The following is a 14844-nucleotide window of genomic DNA, read 5'->3' as shown; positions in this document are numbered from 1 at the left end:
CCGATACAAAGTCTGAAACATAGTCATCGTCTCTATCCATTTAAGACCTGTGAAGTATATCGTCTTCTCTGCCCGAACAGACAAAAGATTCGTTGAGTGTTTTAAGGTTCCAATCATAATGGTAAGCTTGAAAATCAAACATGACAACTAGTCTAGGATACCAGATTTGTGACATCTCATAATATGGCAAACTACAGTTCACCTGTAATTTTACTGAGAATGATGTCAAATATGTGAGACACATTGACGGAAAAAAGACGCAATGCCAAGAAGGAGTATTGCGAAATAAAAGTAAGTTGGGAGGCGTGTTTCTACATCTGAAAGACATGTCTATAAAATTTCGTGCCAGTCGTATGAGATTGGCGCTAGTAGCGCCACTATGAAGATGCAAATTAGGTTTGCTTTTAGTACACGCTATAAGGTAGCGACTGCGTTACCCTTGAGATTGGACGTGGTGAGCTGATGTTAGTCAAGAATGCATTCAAGGCGACGGAGGCACCATTATCAACATTACACTGAGTCTGAACGGAGTCGTGTAATAGAGGTACGAGAAACTGGATGTTCCTTCTGCGATACTGCAGAATCACTTGGCAGGAATGTAGCCACTGTACATGATTGTTGGCAGGAGTGATAACGACAATATATAGTCACACGAAGACCGGGCTGCGGACGGGGCTACGTGGGACTACGGAGAGGCAAGACCATCGTGGTTGGCATATGACTTTTGCGCGTCGTAACTGCATCTGCAGCAGAAATCTGAGTAGCAGTTCGCACCACTGTGACACAATGAACTGTCACTGAAGGGGAGCTACGAACCAGACGCCCTATGGCGTGCATTCCACGGATCCCAAGCCACCGCCATTTGCGACTTCTATGGTAACAAGCGCGAGCTCATTAGAGGGCAGGATGGAGGTCTGATGTTTCTTCTGATGAAAGCTAGTTCTGCCTCGGTGCCAGTGATAGCCGCGTGTTGGTTAGAAGGAGATCTGTTGTTGGCTTGTAATCAACCTATCTGCGTGCTAGACACACTGGACCGACACGTGGAGTTACGGTCTGGGGTGCGATTTCGTATGACAACAGGAGCACTCTCGTAGTTATCCCACGCACGCTGATTGCAGATCTGTTCGTCAGTCTGGCGCATCGACCTGTTGTGCTGGCCTTCATGAGTAGCATTCCATGGGGTGTTTTTTAACAGGACGACGGTCGTCCACATACCGCTGTTGGAACCCAACATGTTGTGCATGTCGATGTGTTGCGTTGGCCCGCTCTATCACCAGATCTGTGTCTAGCGAGCGCATATGGGACGTTATCGTATAACTACTGCGTTATTCACAACCAGCATTAAGGGGGGTAGGACGTCAAACGGGCCGACTTGGAGCAGGAGAGGCACCACACGACATTTTAATTTCCACTGTCTATACTTTTACAAATAAATTCATAAAACTTTGTCATCACGACCAGGAAGGATTCAGGAATCAAACTCATAGCCATATAAGTTCAAAAGTATAACAAAACAAATTTTTTTGCGTGTGAAATTTCATAATTTTTTCACTTACTGTTGGCTGCATTTGTTGATATAGGTACACTTTTCTTCACAAGTAAGAGAGATTCTTCGATGAATTTTGCACAACATACAAACCGTACTTACAGGTGTATGAAACTCTAGAATTTATTTAATTAATGAAAAAATGAATGAGCTTTACATTTTAAACTTCATGTTTAGAAAAAACTCAAATTTTATGGTTAATTATCTCAATTTTAGCACAGTTTTTAATAGATTTGGAAAATTCTAGAGTTTCATACACCTGTAAGTATGGTTTGTATGCTGTGCAAAATTCATCGAAGAATCTCCCTTACTTATGAAGAAAAGTGTACCTAAAGCAACGAGTGCAGCCAACAGCAAGTGAAAAAATGATGACATTTCACATGAAAAAAAAATGTTTTGTTGTATTTTTGAACTTCCACTACTGTGAGCGTGAATCCTGAACCCTTCCTGGTCATGCTGGCAAAGTTTTATGAATTTATTTGTAAAAGTATAGACAGTGCAAATTAAAATGTCGTGTGGTGCCTCTCCCGCTCCAAGTCGGCCAGTTTGACGTCCTACCCCCCCCCCCCCCCTTAACCGACCCTCTATTGACCAGCCAAGAGACATCGAGCGTCTGTACAACACAATGCGTGGACGTTTTCCTGCTTGAATTCATCAATCTGGTGGTTACACCAGTTATAAATACGCCAGCGTTTCACATTTGCAATGCCTTATCTCGCCCCTCCATTAACCTGTGATCTTGAAATGTTAATCACTTAAATAGGTTGCCTGGAGTAATGTATTTCCGGAACTTCGTTACTCTGCGTTAATTATTATTTGCTGTTGCCATTTTTTCCCTTCAGTGCATTCACCATATGTTTTGGGACTACGTTAACGCAATACCAGTGGCTTAAACACTTCTTTCGTTTTCAGCTGGGACTTGTGAGTGTATTATGCTTCACAGTGAGATGTTAAGGAAAAGATTTACATTTGATAATGCATGTTTCATACCTGCCAACTCTTCCGATATAGGCGCGAGACTTCAGATTTTCCATCTTTTCTCCAGCCTCTCGATTACTCCATTACTTCTCCAGATTTTAGCTAGTATCGCCAAACTTAGTAATTTATTTTGAAACCTCGCCATTTTAATTTTTTAGCCAGTGGTTGGAAGTCCTTCTAATCGACACGTACAGAAGTTTATGAAATGAAGTAAGTTGCATGCACGAGACCTCTAGGTCCATCGTTATTTGTTCCACATTTCCGCACATTTTGTTGAATGTATACTCGTAATGCTCAGTGTTGTGCTCAGTTTGGACTTATGTTTGAGTGCTGTCATTGTGCTTAAGAGTACTCGCTACATTTTTACGAGTATAATCAGTATACATCTACGGGGTGAATGGTTAAGGGAGTTAGTCTGTCACCTGGATCCGTGAAAGGCTTTATAACTGTGTAAGCCGTTATTTCACGTGCATCTTATTTGTCACATTCATAGTATTTTGATTCAGTGCTTTGTTTCTCATTATGGTGAAAAAACATAATGCTTTTTTTCTTGAAGCAATTTTCAGAACTGTTCCTGAGCATTATCGAGTCTAGAAAAGGTCCGTTATTTGCATTTCGTACTTTTTGCATGTGACATTTGTATATCACATGGCGGAATAAGCGATGTTTCAAAGCTTGTGGAGACAAGAAAGCACTGATGAAACGTTATGCGTGTGAATAACAATGAAAAATTGGAATTTGGCGTTAAAAGTGGAAAGGCCGGTCGCTGTGGCCGAGGGGTTCTAAGCGCTTCAGTCAGGAACCGCGCTGTTGCTACGGTTGCTGGTTCGAATCCTGCCTCGGGCATGGATGTGCGTGATATCCTTAGGTTAGTTAGGTTTAAGTAGTTCTAAGTCTAGGAGACTGATGACTCAGGTGTTAAGTCCCATAGTGCTTAGAGCCATTTGAACCATTTTTGTTAAAAGTGAAAGTGACTGGATGATAATTGCTCAACGCTAATTGTTGAAAATAAGAAGACTAAAACTTGTGAACGAAGTGTTACAACGAAAATACGTGGTAGATTACCAGCTCTACCTTACTTGTTTCTGTGCACTACCCACCAGTCCACTATAGGTAAGTGTTCGCCTTCCCTTGTTTTACGAATCAACGTTTCGGGTATTTCTAGGGTTTTGATTTTCGTTTTTATAGCCGTTATATAGTTTTGTGTAGTCATAGGGAAAACGTCACATCAGTTATGGCGAGATTATACTGAAAACGAGCCCCGGTTTTTGGTCATTCGTATGTCTCGATTTTTAAAACTAAATCTCCCGATTTTTGGTTTTTGAGAGTTCGCAGACGTGAATTGTTGGCTGCTGACTTTTTGCTTTTGACGGTACCTAATGGCATAGAAACTTCAGAAGCTTGTTAATGGGATAATGTATTCCCGAAACATATTATGGTAAATATATAACACATTTGACTACTGGTGCTTATCAGTGCTGTTACATGTGACAGTTGTACGATGACTTCACAACAGATAATCCAATCTCACCGATTCCTAGTTCTGCGCACTTCTCTAAGTTTACAGAGAGAGAAATGGTGTCAAATTAGAGAGTAGAAACATACTAGCGATGACAACAGTTCGGGTTTCCATCCAGCTATGCAGATTACGATTTTCCGTGGTATTAGTCATGTTGGAAAATGCCTGGTTGGTTCCTTCGGATTTCCTCCTCGACCGGACGTTAAAACAAAATTATTATTTTTCCTTTCTTGTTAGTTTATTTTGGAATCTTCTCTACTCAGACGGTGACATGCCAACCTAAGACGAAAGATGTCCAAAGCTAATATAAGGGCTGGGCGCGCTAATGCGATTTTCTGATCGCCGTAGTTGTATAACAGAAGTCGCGGTAGTCCCTTTTGGACCACCAACGGGTACAATTATATCACAACTATTCTCACTGCTGACATATATTTCATAAGAGACCTTGAGATACCGTTTTCTGCCCGCGGAAGACAAGAAAACGTCGCAAAAATCGTTAATAGATTCATTCAGTTGTAGGTCATAATCTGACAAAGGAGATGGTGGACCCACCATGGTATACAGTGTCTTTTAAAGAAAGAGATCTGTTGCATAATGTAAAGAAAGCATAGGCCTAAATTTGTGGAGATGCTGAATGACACACGTGTTATTGTCACGTGGGGAATGCGTGAAGCGGTTAGAGACTAGGGTGGCAGAGACTTATCGAAAGACCTCTTACAAAAGTGATTGATATACTCGTCACGTGTGCCATTTCACATCACATTATGAGAGCTACGGATCAGGACGAATATAGTGTTTCTTGAGTTCTGAAGGGTCTCTAACTTCGTACCAACGCTTAGTCACGAAAATACGGCCGTATGGGGATTCAGTCAACTGATACCCGCGTGTAACAATTTTCGGGGGCGTATGAAACGGAATCATGATGCAGTCTCAGTCATAGGTAGGATACTAGGAAAATGCAGTCGGCCAACGAAGGAGACTGCTTACAAAACACTCAAAAAATGGTTCAAATGGCTCTGAGCACTATGGGACTTAACATCTGAGGTCATCACTCCCCTAGACTTAGAACTACTTAAACCCACACACATCCATGCCCTAGGCAGGATTCGAACCTGCGACCGTAGCAGCAGGGCGGTTCCCGACTGAAGCGCCTAGAACCGCACGGCCACAATGGCCGGCACAAAACACTCCTTTCTTGGTATAATGCTGTAGCGTGTGAAACTCATTCCAATTAGAACAAACAGGAAGTATTGGTCGTACACAAAGAAAGACAGCACGAATGGTCACAGGTTTGTTTGACTCAAGACGAAGCGGCAAAGAGTGCTGAAAAACCTGTAGTGGCATACGCTTTGCGATATATGTCAACTAACCTTCTAAATCCTACTTACAAAGTTCCAAGAATCGGTATTATGTGAGAACTGTAGGAATATACTACAGCCTCCTGCGTATCGCGCCCATAGGGACTGCAAATACAAGATCTGATATGTTGTAGTCTTCAGAGGCGGGTTTGATGCAGCTCTCCATGCTACTCTATCCTGTGCGAGCCTCTTCACCGCGAATAACTATTGCAACCTACATCCTTCTGAATTTGCTCTTGGCCTCTTTCTACAATTTCTACCTCCCACCCCTCTCCACACACTTCCCTCAAATCCTAAATTGGTGCTCCCTTAAAGTCTGTTAACCGATACCTTTGTAAGTAGGCTGTTTATGTTTTCTTATTGGCAACGTTACGTAGCGCTCTGAATGAAAATCACTGGCTGTGCTGTGTGCAGTCTGTGGCTAGTTTGCATTGTTGTCTGCCATTGTAGTGTTGGGCAGCGGCAGCTGGATGTGAACAGCGCGTAGCGTTGCGCAGTTGGAGGTGAGCCGCCAGCAGTGGTGGATGTGGGGAGAGAAATGGCGGAGTTTTGAAATTTGTAAGACTGGATGTCATGAACTGCTATGTATATCGGCCGGCCGGTGTGGCCGTGCGGTTAAAGGCGCTTCAGTCTGGAACCGCGTGACCGCTACGGTCGCAGGTTCGAATCCTGCCGCGGGTGTGGATGTGTGTGATGTCCTTAGGTTAGTTAGGTTTAATTAGTTCTAAGTTCTAGGCGACTGATGACCTCAGAAGTTAAGTCGCATAGTGCTCAGAGCCATTTGATTTTTGCTATGTATATTATGATTTTTCAACACTCTTAAGGTAAATACATTGTTTGTTCTCTATTAAAAACTTTCATTTGCTAACTATGCCTATCAGTAGTTAGTGCCTTCCGTAATTTGAATCTTTTATTTAGCTGGCAGTAGTGGCGCTAACTGTATTGCAGTAGTTCGAGTAATCAAGATTTTTGTGACGTAAGTGATTTGTGAAACGTATAGGTTAATGTTAGTCAGGGCCATTCTTTTGTAGGGATTTTGAAAGTCAGATTGCGTTGCGCTAAAAACATTGTGTGTCAGTTTAAGCACAGTCATGTATAATTGTTCAAAGGGGACGTTTCATATGTCGACCCTTAGCCGAGGATACCTCACTGGAATCTTCGGATTTTTTCTTGTAGTTTGTGTAATTAGTGTAGATTTTGTTTATTGCTAGCGCATAATTGTAGAGAGAATCTCCTTTGTAGTTGCAGTCTTTCATTGTTGTACAGTAAAACAGGTGTGGCACGCATGTAAATTTGCACCAAGTATTTCGCGGCTGCGCTTGCAATTAACTAGATATTATTTTCAGTGCTATGTTAATGTGTTCTCTTATTTTTGCTCTTCAAATTGTGTTTTTCTGTGTTGTCGTGTGAAATATTGTGACAATAATGGCGTGTGAAAAACGTAATACTAGGCTCCAAAGTAAACTGAGAAATGACAGTGAAGACGAAAGCAGTGTGTCAGCGCCACCGTGTAATGAATTAACTAATGCTCAACATAGTAATTTGGTAATTGTGCATAGGGAAATGGAGCGGGCTGCAAATAATGGTGTAGGCAGTGAAACAATTAGTGAACAGGGAAGCATTATCGATCGATTGGTCGGCATTAGCTCGCCTCAGGAATCCGAAATGACAGGACACAATTTTGTAAATACCTTAGATTCAGGTTTTGCGTCCTCAACGTTTTCTCAAATAAATCAAGACACATTTTCTGCCTGTCAAAATGTGAATGCTGCCGGTGCAAATGCACTGCCGAAAAGCGTAGAGGAACAGATTCCAGACACTAATGCATTGTTATTACAGCTAATGCAACAAATGGAACAAAATCAGAGACAAACACAGCAAAAGCTTCAAAAGTTAGACACAGTGGAACAAAATCTTAAAAAGTTAGACAGAGTGGAACAAAATCTTAAAAAGTTAGACACAATGGAACAACACCAGAGACAAACACAGCAATAGTTAGACGCAATGGAACTAAATCTTCACACCACACTTGAACAAACACGTGAAGATTTAACTACTGAGTTACATAAAATCGAATCGAAATGTCAAAAGGTCTGTAACGACGTAAAAACACAAATTTGTGAGCATTTTCAACCTATTTTTTCGCGGCATGAAAATGCATTACAGAATCACGAAGCAGCCATAAAAGAACTGCAAATTATTGTTCATGAAAATCATGAGACCTTGCAAGCTAAAACTGACTCAGTTGCATCTACCGATTCGGTTACGCAACTTGCAAAAACTCAGGAAAACTTAAAGGACACAGTAGAAAGACACATGGAGGAAATTAGTTCATTATCAGAGAAAGTAGTTGAACTTTCGGATCAGCTAAATAATTTATCTGCGAAGGTAGATGATAATCTGAATGACACAAAACCGGTAGTCTTTAATGACACAGAAGAGTGCGAACAAATTAGGAAATTCAAACAAAATCAGAATCAAATTAATACGCAACACCAAAGAGAAATCCGGGAAGTACAAGATCAGCTGACACAAGTAATACAAAAATTACGTATTTCAGAGGACACTCGCGCTCCAACACGGGAAGAGGGACTTAGAAATACGGAACAATCACAAAATAATAACACAGGACATTTCGGAAATTATGAAAGAAATTGGCAAGGCACACCGAATTTTGAGATGGAACCGCCGAAACGACGTAACAATTACCGACATGTGACTCGCCGACATGATGATTTTGACTATAAGCTGTTCATTACTACACGTAAATTCAAAACATTTAAGAATTCTGGCAACGACATTCATCCACAAGTATGGCTCCATCAATTCTCAAATTGTTTTCCTCCCAACTGGTCATTAGAACACAGATTAGAATTTATGTGTGGCTACTTAGAGAATGAACCAGCTGTAAGAATGCGATCGGTGATTCACGATTGCCACAGTGAAGGAGAGTTTTACCATGCCTTCCTCTCAGCATATTGGTCTCAAGCCACACAAGACCGAGTAAAACATAGCATCATAATGATGAAACATTTCGAACAATCTGAATTTTCCAGTCTTGTGAAATATTTTGAAGACATGTTGCACAAGAATCAGTACCTGTCAAACCCATACAGCCCCTCAGAACTCATCCGCATTTGCTTAATCAAATTACCTGAACATTTACGGCATATTATTTTGCAGGACGTTGCAAAGACGACATTGAAGCTTTTTAGGGACTCTTACAAGAATTAGAAATTGACACTGATAATCGCAGAACGCGAAAACAGGAACACAACAATTACGGGTCATATCCGTCACAATTCCGTGACGACAGAAACAATAACTGGACACGACAAGTCTATTCTTACAACGCAAATCGTGACCAAAACAGACGCCACCCTTATGACAACCACTGGCAGAGTAATAACAGTTACAGAGAAAGATCGTATTTCCGTAGTAATGAATATGACAGATTACCATAGAAACAGGCAATATGGGAACCAAAATAATTATTATCAAGGGAGACAGAATAACTTTAGATGCAATGGTCCAGCCCGCAGTTACGATTCAGGGAGAAATTCTCCACCACGTGACCGACAAGAAAGAAACTACAGGAACTACCGACATGACGACAGACGATATAATCATAACGACAGACGTGAATTTCACCAGAACTGGCGGGATTCTAACAGAGCTGGGCCCTCTCGGCAAGGCGAATTTGTAGAAGTTAGGTCTCCTAATCCCACTAACGACGCACGCCAACAAAGAGATAGCAGAATGACCCGCACCGCAGGCAGCCACGTGCGCCGGCTGGCTCAGAGAAAAATAACATAGACGCTAACATTGAGAAAAATTCCAGTATTCTTTACCGACGTATACCGTATGATAATTGCGTTCAAGTTGAAACTCTGCGTACTAGGAAGAGTAAAGATTTCCACCACATTTCACATGTAAAACCGTTTATTGAAAGATAATCTGCTTTTTAACTTTGTCTTTGCCATAAAACTTTTCGCTTCACATTTCTAGTATGCTTTGTCAGACTTAAGAAACTGTTTTCAAATAACTTCCGGGAATTCAGCCAGGTAACACTTTCAGTGACCGCCGATATTTCGGCGGGAGAACACCCCGCCATTTTCAAGGCAAACTGCAACGGACAGGTGGCGTACATGCAAATTTAATACCTCGGTTCTCCGACAGAAGCAGGAAAGATAACACACACACACACACACACACACACACACACACACACACACACACACTGAACACTAGTGCCACCAAAGATGACCAAAGTCAGAGCTATCGATAGTGAGACTATGAATTCGCAGGTGAGGCAGCATTGACTCTGTTCCTCTGTTTTTTGACAAGGGAGAGAGCCGGATTCCAACCAGAGTTTAAACAGAAACCTCCATCCCTGTTAACGAGGTTGCTCGCTAATTTAATCTCAACTGCCTCCCTAATGACACTGTCCCAATAGCTGGACGTGCATGCCAATATCTCGGTGTTATTATATAACATGGGGTGACCAGTATCCAAGCAATGTTCGGCAATAACAGATTTATTTGGCTGCTGTAATCGTGTGTGCCGTTTATGCTCAGTACATCTGTCCTCCACGGTCCTGATAGTTTGACCAATATACGCCATGCCGCAGCTACAAGGAATACGATATACACCCGCCTTACGCAGTCCAAGATCATCCTTAACGGAACTCAAAAGTGCTCTAATTTTAGATGGAGGTCGGAAAACACATTTCACATCGTATTTCCGTAAAATACGACCGATCTTATTGGACGTGTTTCCTACGTAAGGCAAAAAGGCAGTAGACTTAGGTGTTGACTCAGAATTATCATCAATCACCCGATGTACAGTTGGTCGATAGCGCAACGCACGTTCAACCTGTCTATCACTATAACCATTTTGACGAAATGTAGCTTCAAGATGGGACAGCTCAGCTGCCAAAGTCTCAGCGTCAGAAACGACATGTGCCCTGTGTACCAAGGTACGAAGTACCCCTTCACGCTGAGCCGAATGGTGACAACTATTAGCTTGTAAGTACAAGTCGGTGTGAGTACGTTTCCTGTAGACTGCATGTCCCAATGATCCATCATCCTTCCTCCTAACCAACACGTCGAGAAAGGGAAGGCAACCATCCTCTTCCACCTCCATCGTAAAACGAATGTTCGGGTGGATCGAGTTCAGATGTTCTAGAAAGACATTCAAATTCTCCCTACCGCGAGGCCAAACAACGAAGGTATCGTCAACGTATCTAAAGAAACAGGCGGGTTTTAAAGGCGCCGACTCCAATGCACGTTCCTCGAAGTCTTCCATAAATAAATTTGCTATCACAGGAGACAACGGACTACCCATCGCAACTCCATCTGTCTGCTCGTAATACTGGTCATTAAATAAAAAGTAAGTGGATGTCAACACATGCCTAAAGAGATTAGTTAAATCAGCACCAAACCTGGCTTCAATTAACCGCAACGAATCAGATAGAGGAACACGAGTGAAGAGAGAGACCACATCGAAACTCACTAAAATTTCAGATTCATTGAGCCTCAGTCCCTCCAAACGACGTAAAAAAGCAGCTGAGTTCCTGATATGATGTTCACGCCGTCCTACTTGTGGACTCAACAGAGAAGCAGGATGCTTGGATACACGATATGTCGGAGCGCCGATGTTACTCACTATAGGACGGAAAGGAACCCCTTCCTTATGAACCTTTCGAAGGCCATATAACCTAGGGGGAACGGCACTATAGGTGTTAAACCTCGTGATTGTGTCCTGCGACAAACCACTTTTCTTCAGGAGGCTGTTGGTCTTTCTCTCAACACTTTTCGTGGGGTCAGCATCGATTCTGCGATACGCTGAACCAGATAGTAAAGTTGCATCTTTTGTACAAAATCATGTTTATTTAAAACAACGGTGGCATTGCCCCTGTCAGCAGGTAAAATAACAATACTGGGATCAACTTTGAGAGAGCGTAAAGCAGCCCTCTCTGCTGCTGTTACATTACTCTTGGGTGGACCAGCCCTAGTCAAAACACGGCATGCCTCCCTCCTAACTTCCTCTGCAGCGTCAGGAGGAAGTTTTCAAACTGCCTGTTCAATTGAACTAATAAAATCAACTACCGGCAAATTCTTCGGAGTGGGTGCAAAATTTAAACCCTTCCCTAGCATGGATAAGGTTGCGTCGTCAAAAGATTTCTCTGTGAGATTTATCACAGAACGTCGAGATATAACATCCGACTCCGCGCGATGAAAACGTCCAAACTTTGCCAAATGCCGGGCAGTAACGGAGTTGTACTCCCAGTCAGCTTGGGTCCATGAGGCACCGCCCAACCAATCCCAAGTGAAATCAGACACTTCAGATGCAACCATTAAATGAAAACGATACAATTCTTTGGAAACAGAATCCAAACGTCGACGAGTAAAACGAATCCTTTCGCTAACAAGAGCCAAGCCAGCACGTTGCTTAATACGATTGGCGGCAGGAGAATTAATATGGTGCACAACCTTAGCAAATGTTGGGACATGATTTTCATCAAGACACCTCAATAAAAACGACAAAGCACACTGCAGTCTAACTCGACAGCTACGAAGTTTATCCAACTTACGTAAACACCGATACATTTCCTCGCCATAGAGGTAAACAATGTGAGACCTGAGTTTCTCCTGGCGTATACAACTTTCAAATAACTTCCGGGAATTTAGCCAGGTAACACTTTCAGCGACCGCCGATATCTATACGCAAAGCATTTCACTTTTGTTTATCATTAGGTAAGTACATTGGCTTCTGCAGAACTTAGCTTTCGGAGGACGATAACTACGACACTTCCTCAGAGATTATCTTACAACATGACGCACGGTTTAGCGCTACAGTACACGTATTTGGGTGATTAATTTTGTACTTAAATCATTTATTTTTAAAGATATTTGAAGTTCAACGATACAAAGGTTTTCCGTGATACATTTCATTCCATTGCTGTAATCTGTAACACCTGAGGGTATAATTACATTAATCCTCAGGGGGGGTACACGTTTACTTTGTGTACCATGTGTCTGGCAAGCACAAGGAGCCCTAGCTAATGTGGTATTTGCTTATACAACTTTACACATCGGTACCATATTTCTCTAACACAAATTACACAGCTATCTGATCATTTAACTGAGAAATAAACATTTTTTTTACTACATCAGTGACACATGTTTACGCAATTACACAGTTGGGTAACTTCACACTTATGAAATTGTATTTTGTCTGTACTTTGTGAACTGTTCATATTTTTTCGGAACCATTGTGATACTATGAGAGCTTTGAATGATGTATTTGGTATGGGGTCATGATTTTTCAAGTACGTTGGAGGTAGATGACACTATTGAAATGAGCAGAGAATTTTTTTATTTTTTGACATTATTGCAGAAAGCTACGCCTTTTTTGAGATTTGACTGAGGTTTTATGATATTATGATGACGATGTGTATTACACTGTTGCGGTATGTTTATGATCATTAGCTGATGCTGTATGAGGAATTTGATTATACTACGTATTTATTATGATGAAATATTGAAGAAGTGTCGACGAATATGTATATGTGTAATAAGGTAAGGAATAATGAGTAGTGGTTAGGAACTCTGATTTGTGGAAAAGGATGTTGGAAACCAAGAATCGTACATTAAGAGCTATGAAATGTGTGTAAATGCGTGAATGTATCACAATGTTGACGAAAACTTTTTGAACACTGTTATATTCATAGGATTTTGTTTCTACACATTTGCAACGCAAATTCTTGACCTGTGAAATTTTATATGAGACTGTCACTGCTCTCGTAAATATTTCGGTAAGAAAGATAAGTGACCTTCACGTAATGCGTCGTGGACACCCAGCTGTACCACCTGCCTGGAAGAAAGCCATTAGTGTGTGCCTTTCAGAGGCACAGGTGGAGAAAAAAAGAGGCCATTATCCTCGCTATTGACATTTCTTTGTAGAAAGCATCGCAAATACGACACGCTCATTACTTGGAAACATGATTACTCGTACTTTGTGCTACTTACTGAAATGCTTATGAATTGATAGGAAATATTCGTACATCTGCACACCTGATTATGACAAGTGTCTTTCTACGAGAATTGAGAGAATTTCTACTGACTTATGAAATGCCACATAGCTGTTGAATGATGTTTCTATGCTTTGGTTTGCGTAATTGCTTATTTCATTTGATATCTGTTTTCCAGCTGTGTTGCAGCATTAGTTTTATAAGATAAACTTAAATGCATTTGCTAATGTGAACACTTTCTGTCAACAGATCTATTAAATAATTATTTTATGATCTACATTCTTCGAAAATGGAGCTCTTGGAATGGAAAGAACAATAAGAAGGGACTAATAACAGTAACTGCATGTATAATTTTCTTTTCAAGTACTTGGTAATTTATTTCATAGAATAAGTTTTTGTGGTGCACCACTTTAATGACATAGATATTAAGATGTGAATAGACATTTCCCTTATCTGCATTGTTGTCTTTACTGTAATATTTTTCTGCTTGAGCTTTGTCATGTTTAGATATAAGTTACTGCATTTGCTGCTGCTGTTTGCCAGGCATAGTGCTACTAAATTTCACTTTGTATTACTCTGTTAAGCTAGTTTTACTACTGCTTTATTTTTCTTGTTGCTGCAAATTGGCTCGTAATGTTGCATTGCTTGGTAATTTAGATTTACTGTAGCTTGCTTTTCAAATTTCCATTTTATTTGTCATTGCTGTTTGTGTTAATTGTTTTGTGCTGCTGCATTGCCTCGTCCCTTAGTTTAACATCTGAGCTCAGTAGATTTAAGTTAGCTTAAGAGGGGGTAGACTATATAAGAGAATGAGTTATGATGAATTGGAAGAAATGCATTGAGAAGCTATAAGAAAATGGTTTGGCCAAAAAAGTAGTGTACAGTGGAGAAAAACTATTTTTGAAAAATGATGTGAACAGAATACAGAAAGCATGCTTGGACAGAATTTTTTTTTTTGGCTGGAGCAAATGTCGAAATAAGAGGAACGATCTATGGAATGAAGTTTTGGGTTGGACTACAGTACCAAATGTTACACTGAAAACAAACCCTGTCCTTTCATTTTGTGTTATCCCACTATGTGTTTGTGTGCCCTTGTGTATTTGTTTTCTTCCTGTCTCTGTGTAGTTTCATAGAATTTTTTTTCTTCTAATACCAAGCTACATTCACTATAATGAGGAATACTGTTATCCTCAAATATAATTGGCATTAATAATATGTTATTTACCTTGTAAATATGCTTAGACATTATTTATTCTGTTTGGTTTTAATGCTCATGTGTAAAGTTCATGTTTCGAAAGTTATTCTGATCTTTTATGTATGTACTCATGTCGTAATTCCTGTAACACTGATGTATATGTTATTTCGATCCTTTTGTAAAGCCTGTACTACAAATGTTATCTGTATTGTT

Source organism: Schistocerca serialis, chromosome 6 (genome assembly GCF_023864345.2).
Source record: "Schistocerca serialis cubense isolate TAMUIC-IGC-003099 chromosome 6, iqSchSeri2.2, whole genome shotgun sequence".
NCBI lineage: Eukaryota > Metazoa > Arthropoda > Insecta > Orthoptera > Acrididae > Schistocerca > Schistocerca serialis.
The sequence above is the reverse complement of the archived record's forward strand: the minus strand, read 5'-3'. Positions refer to the sequence as shown.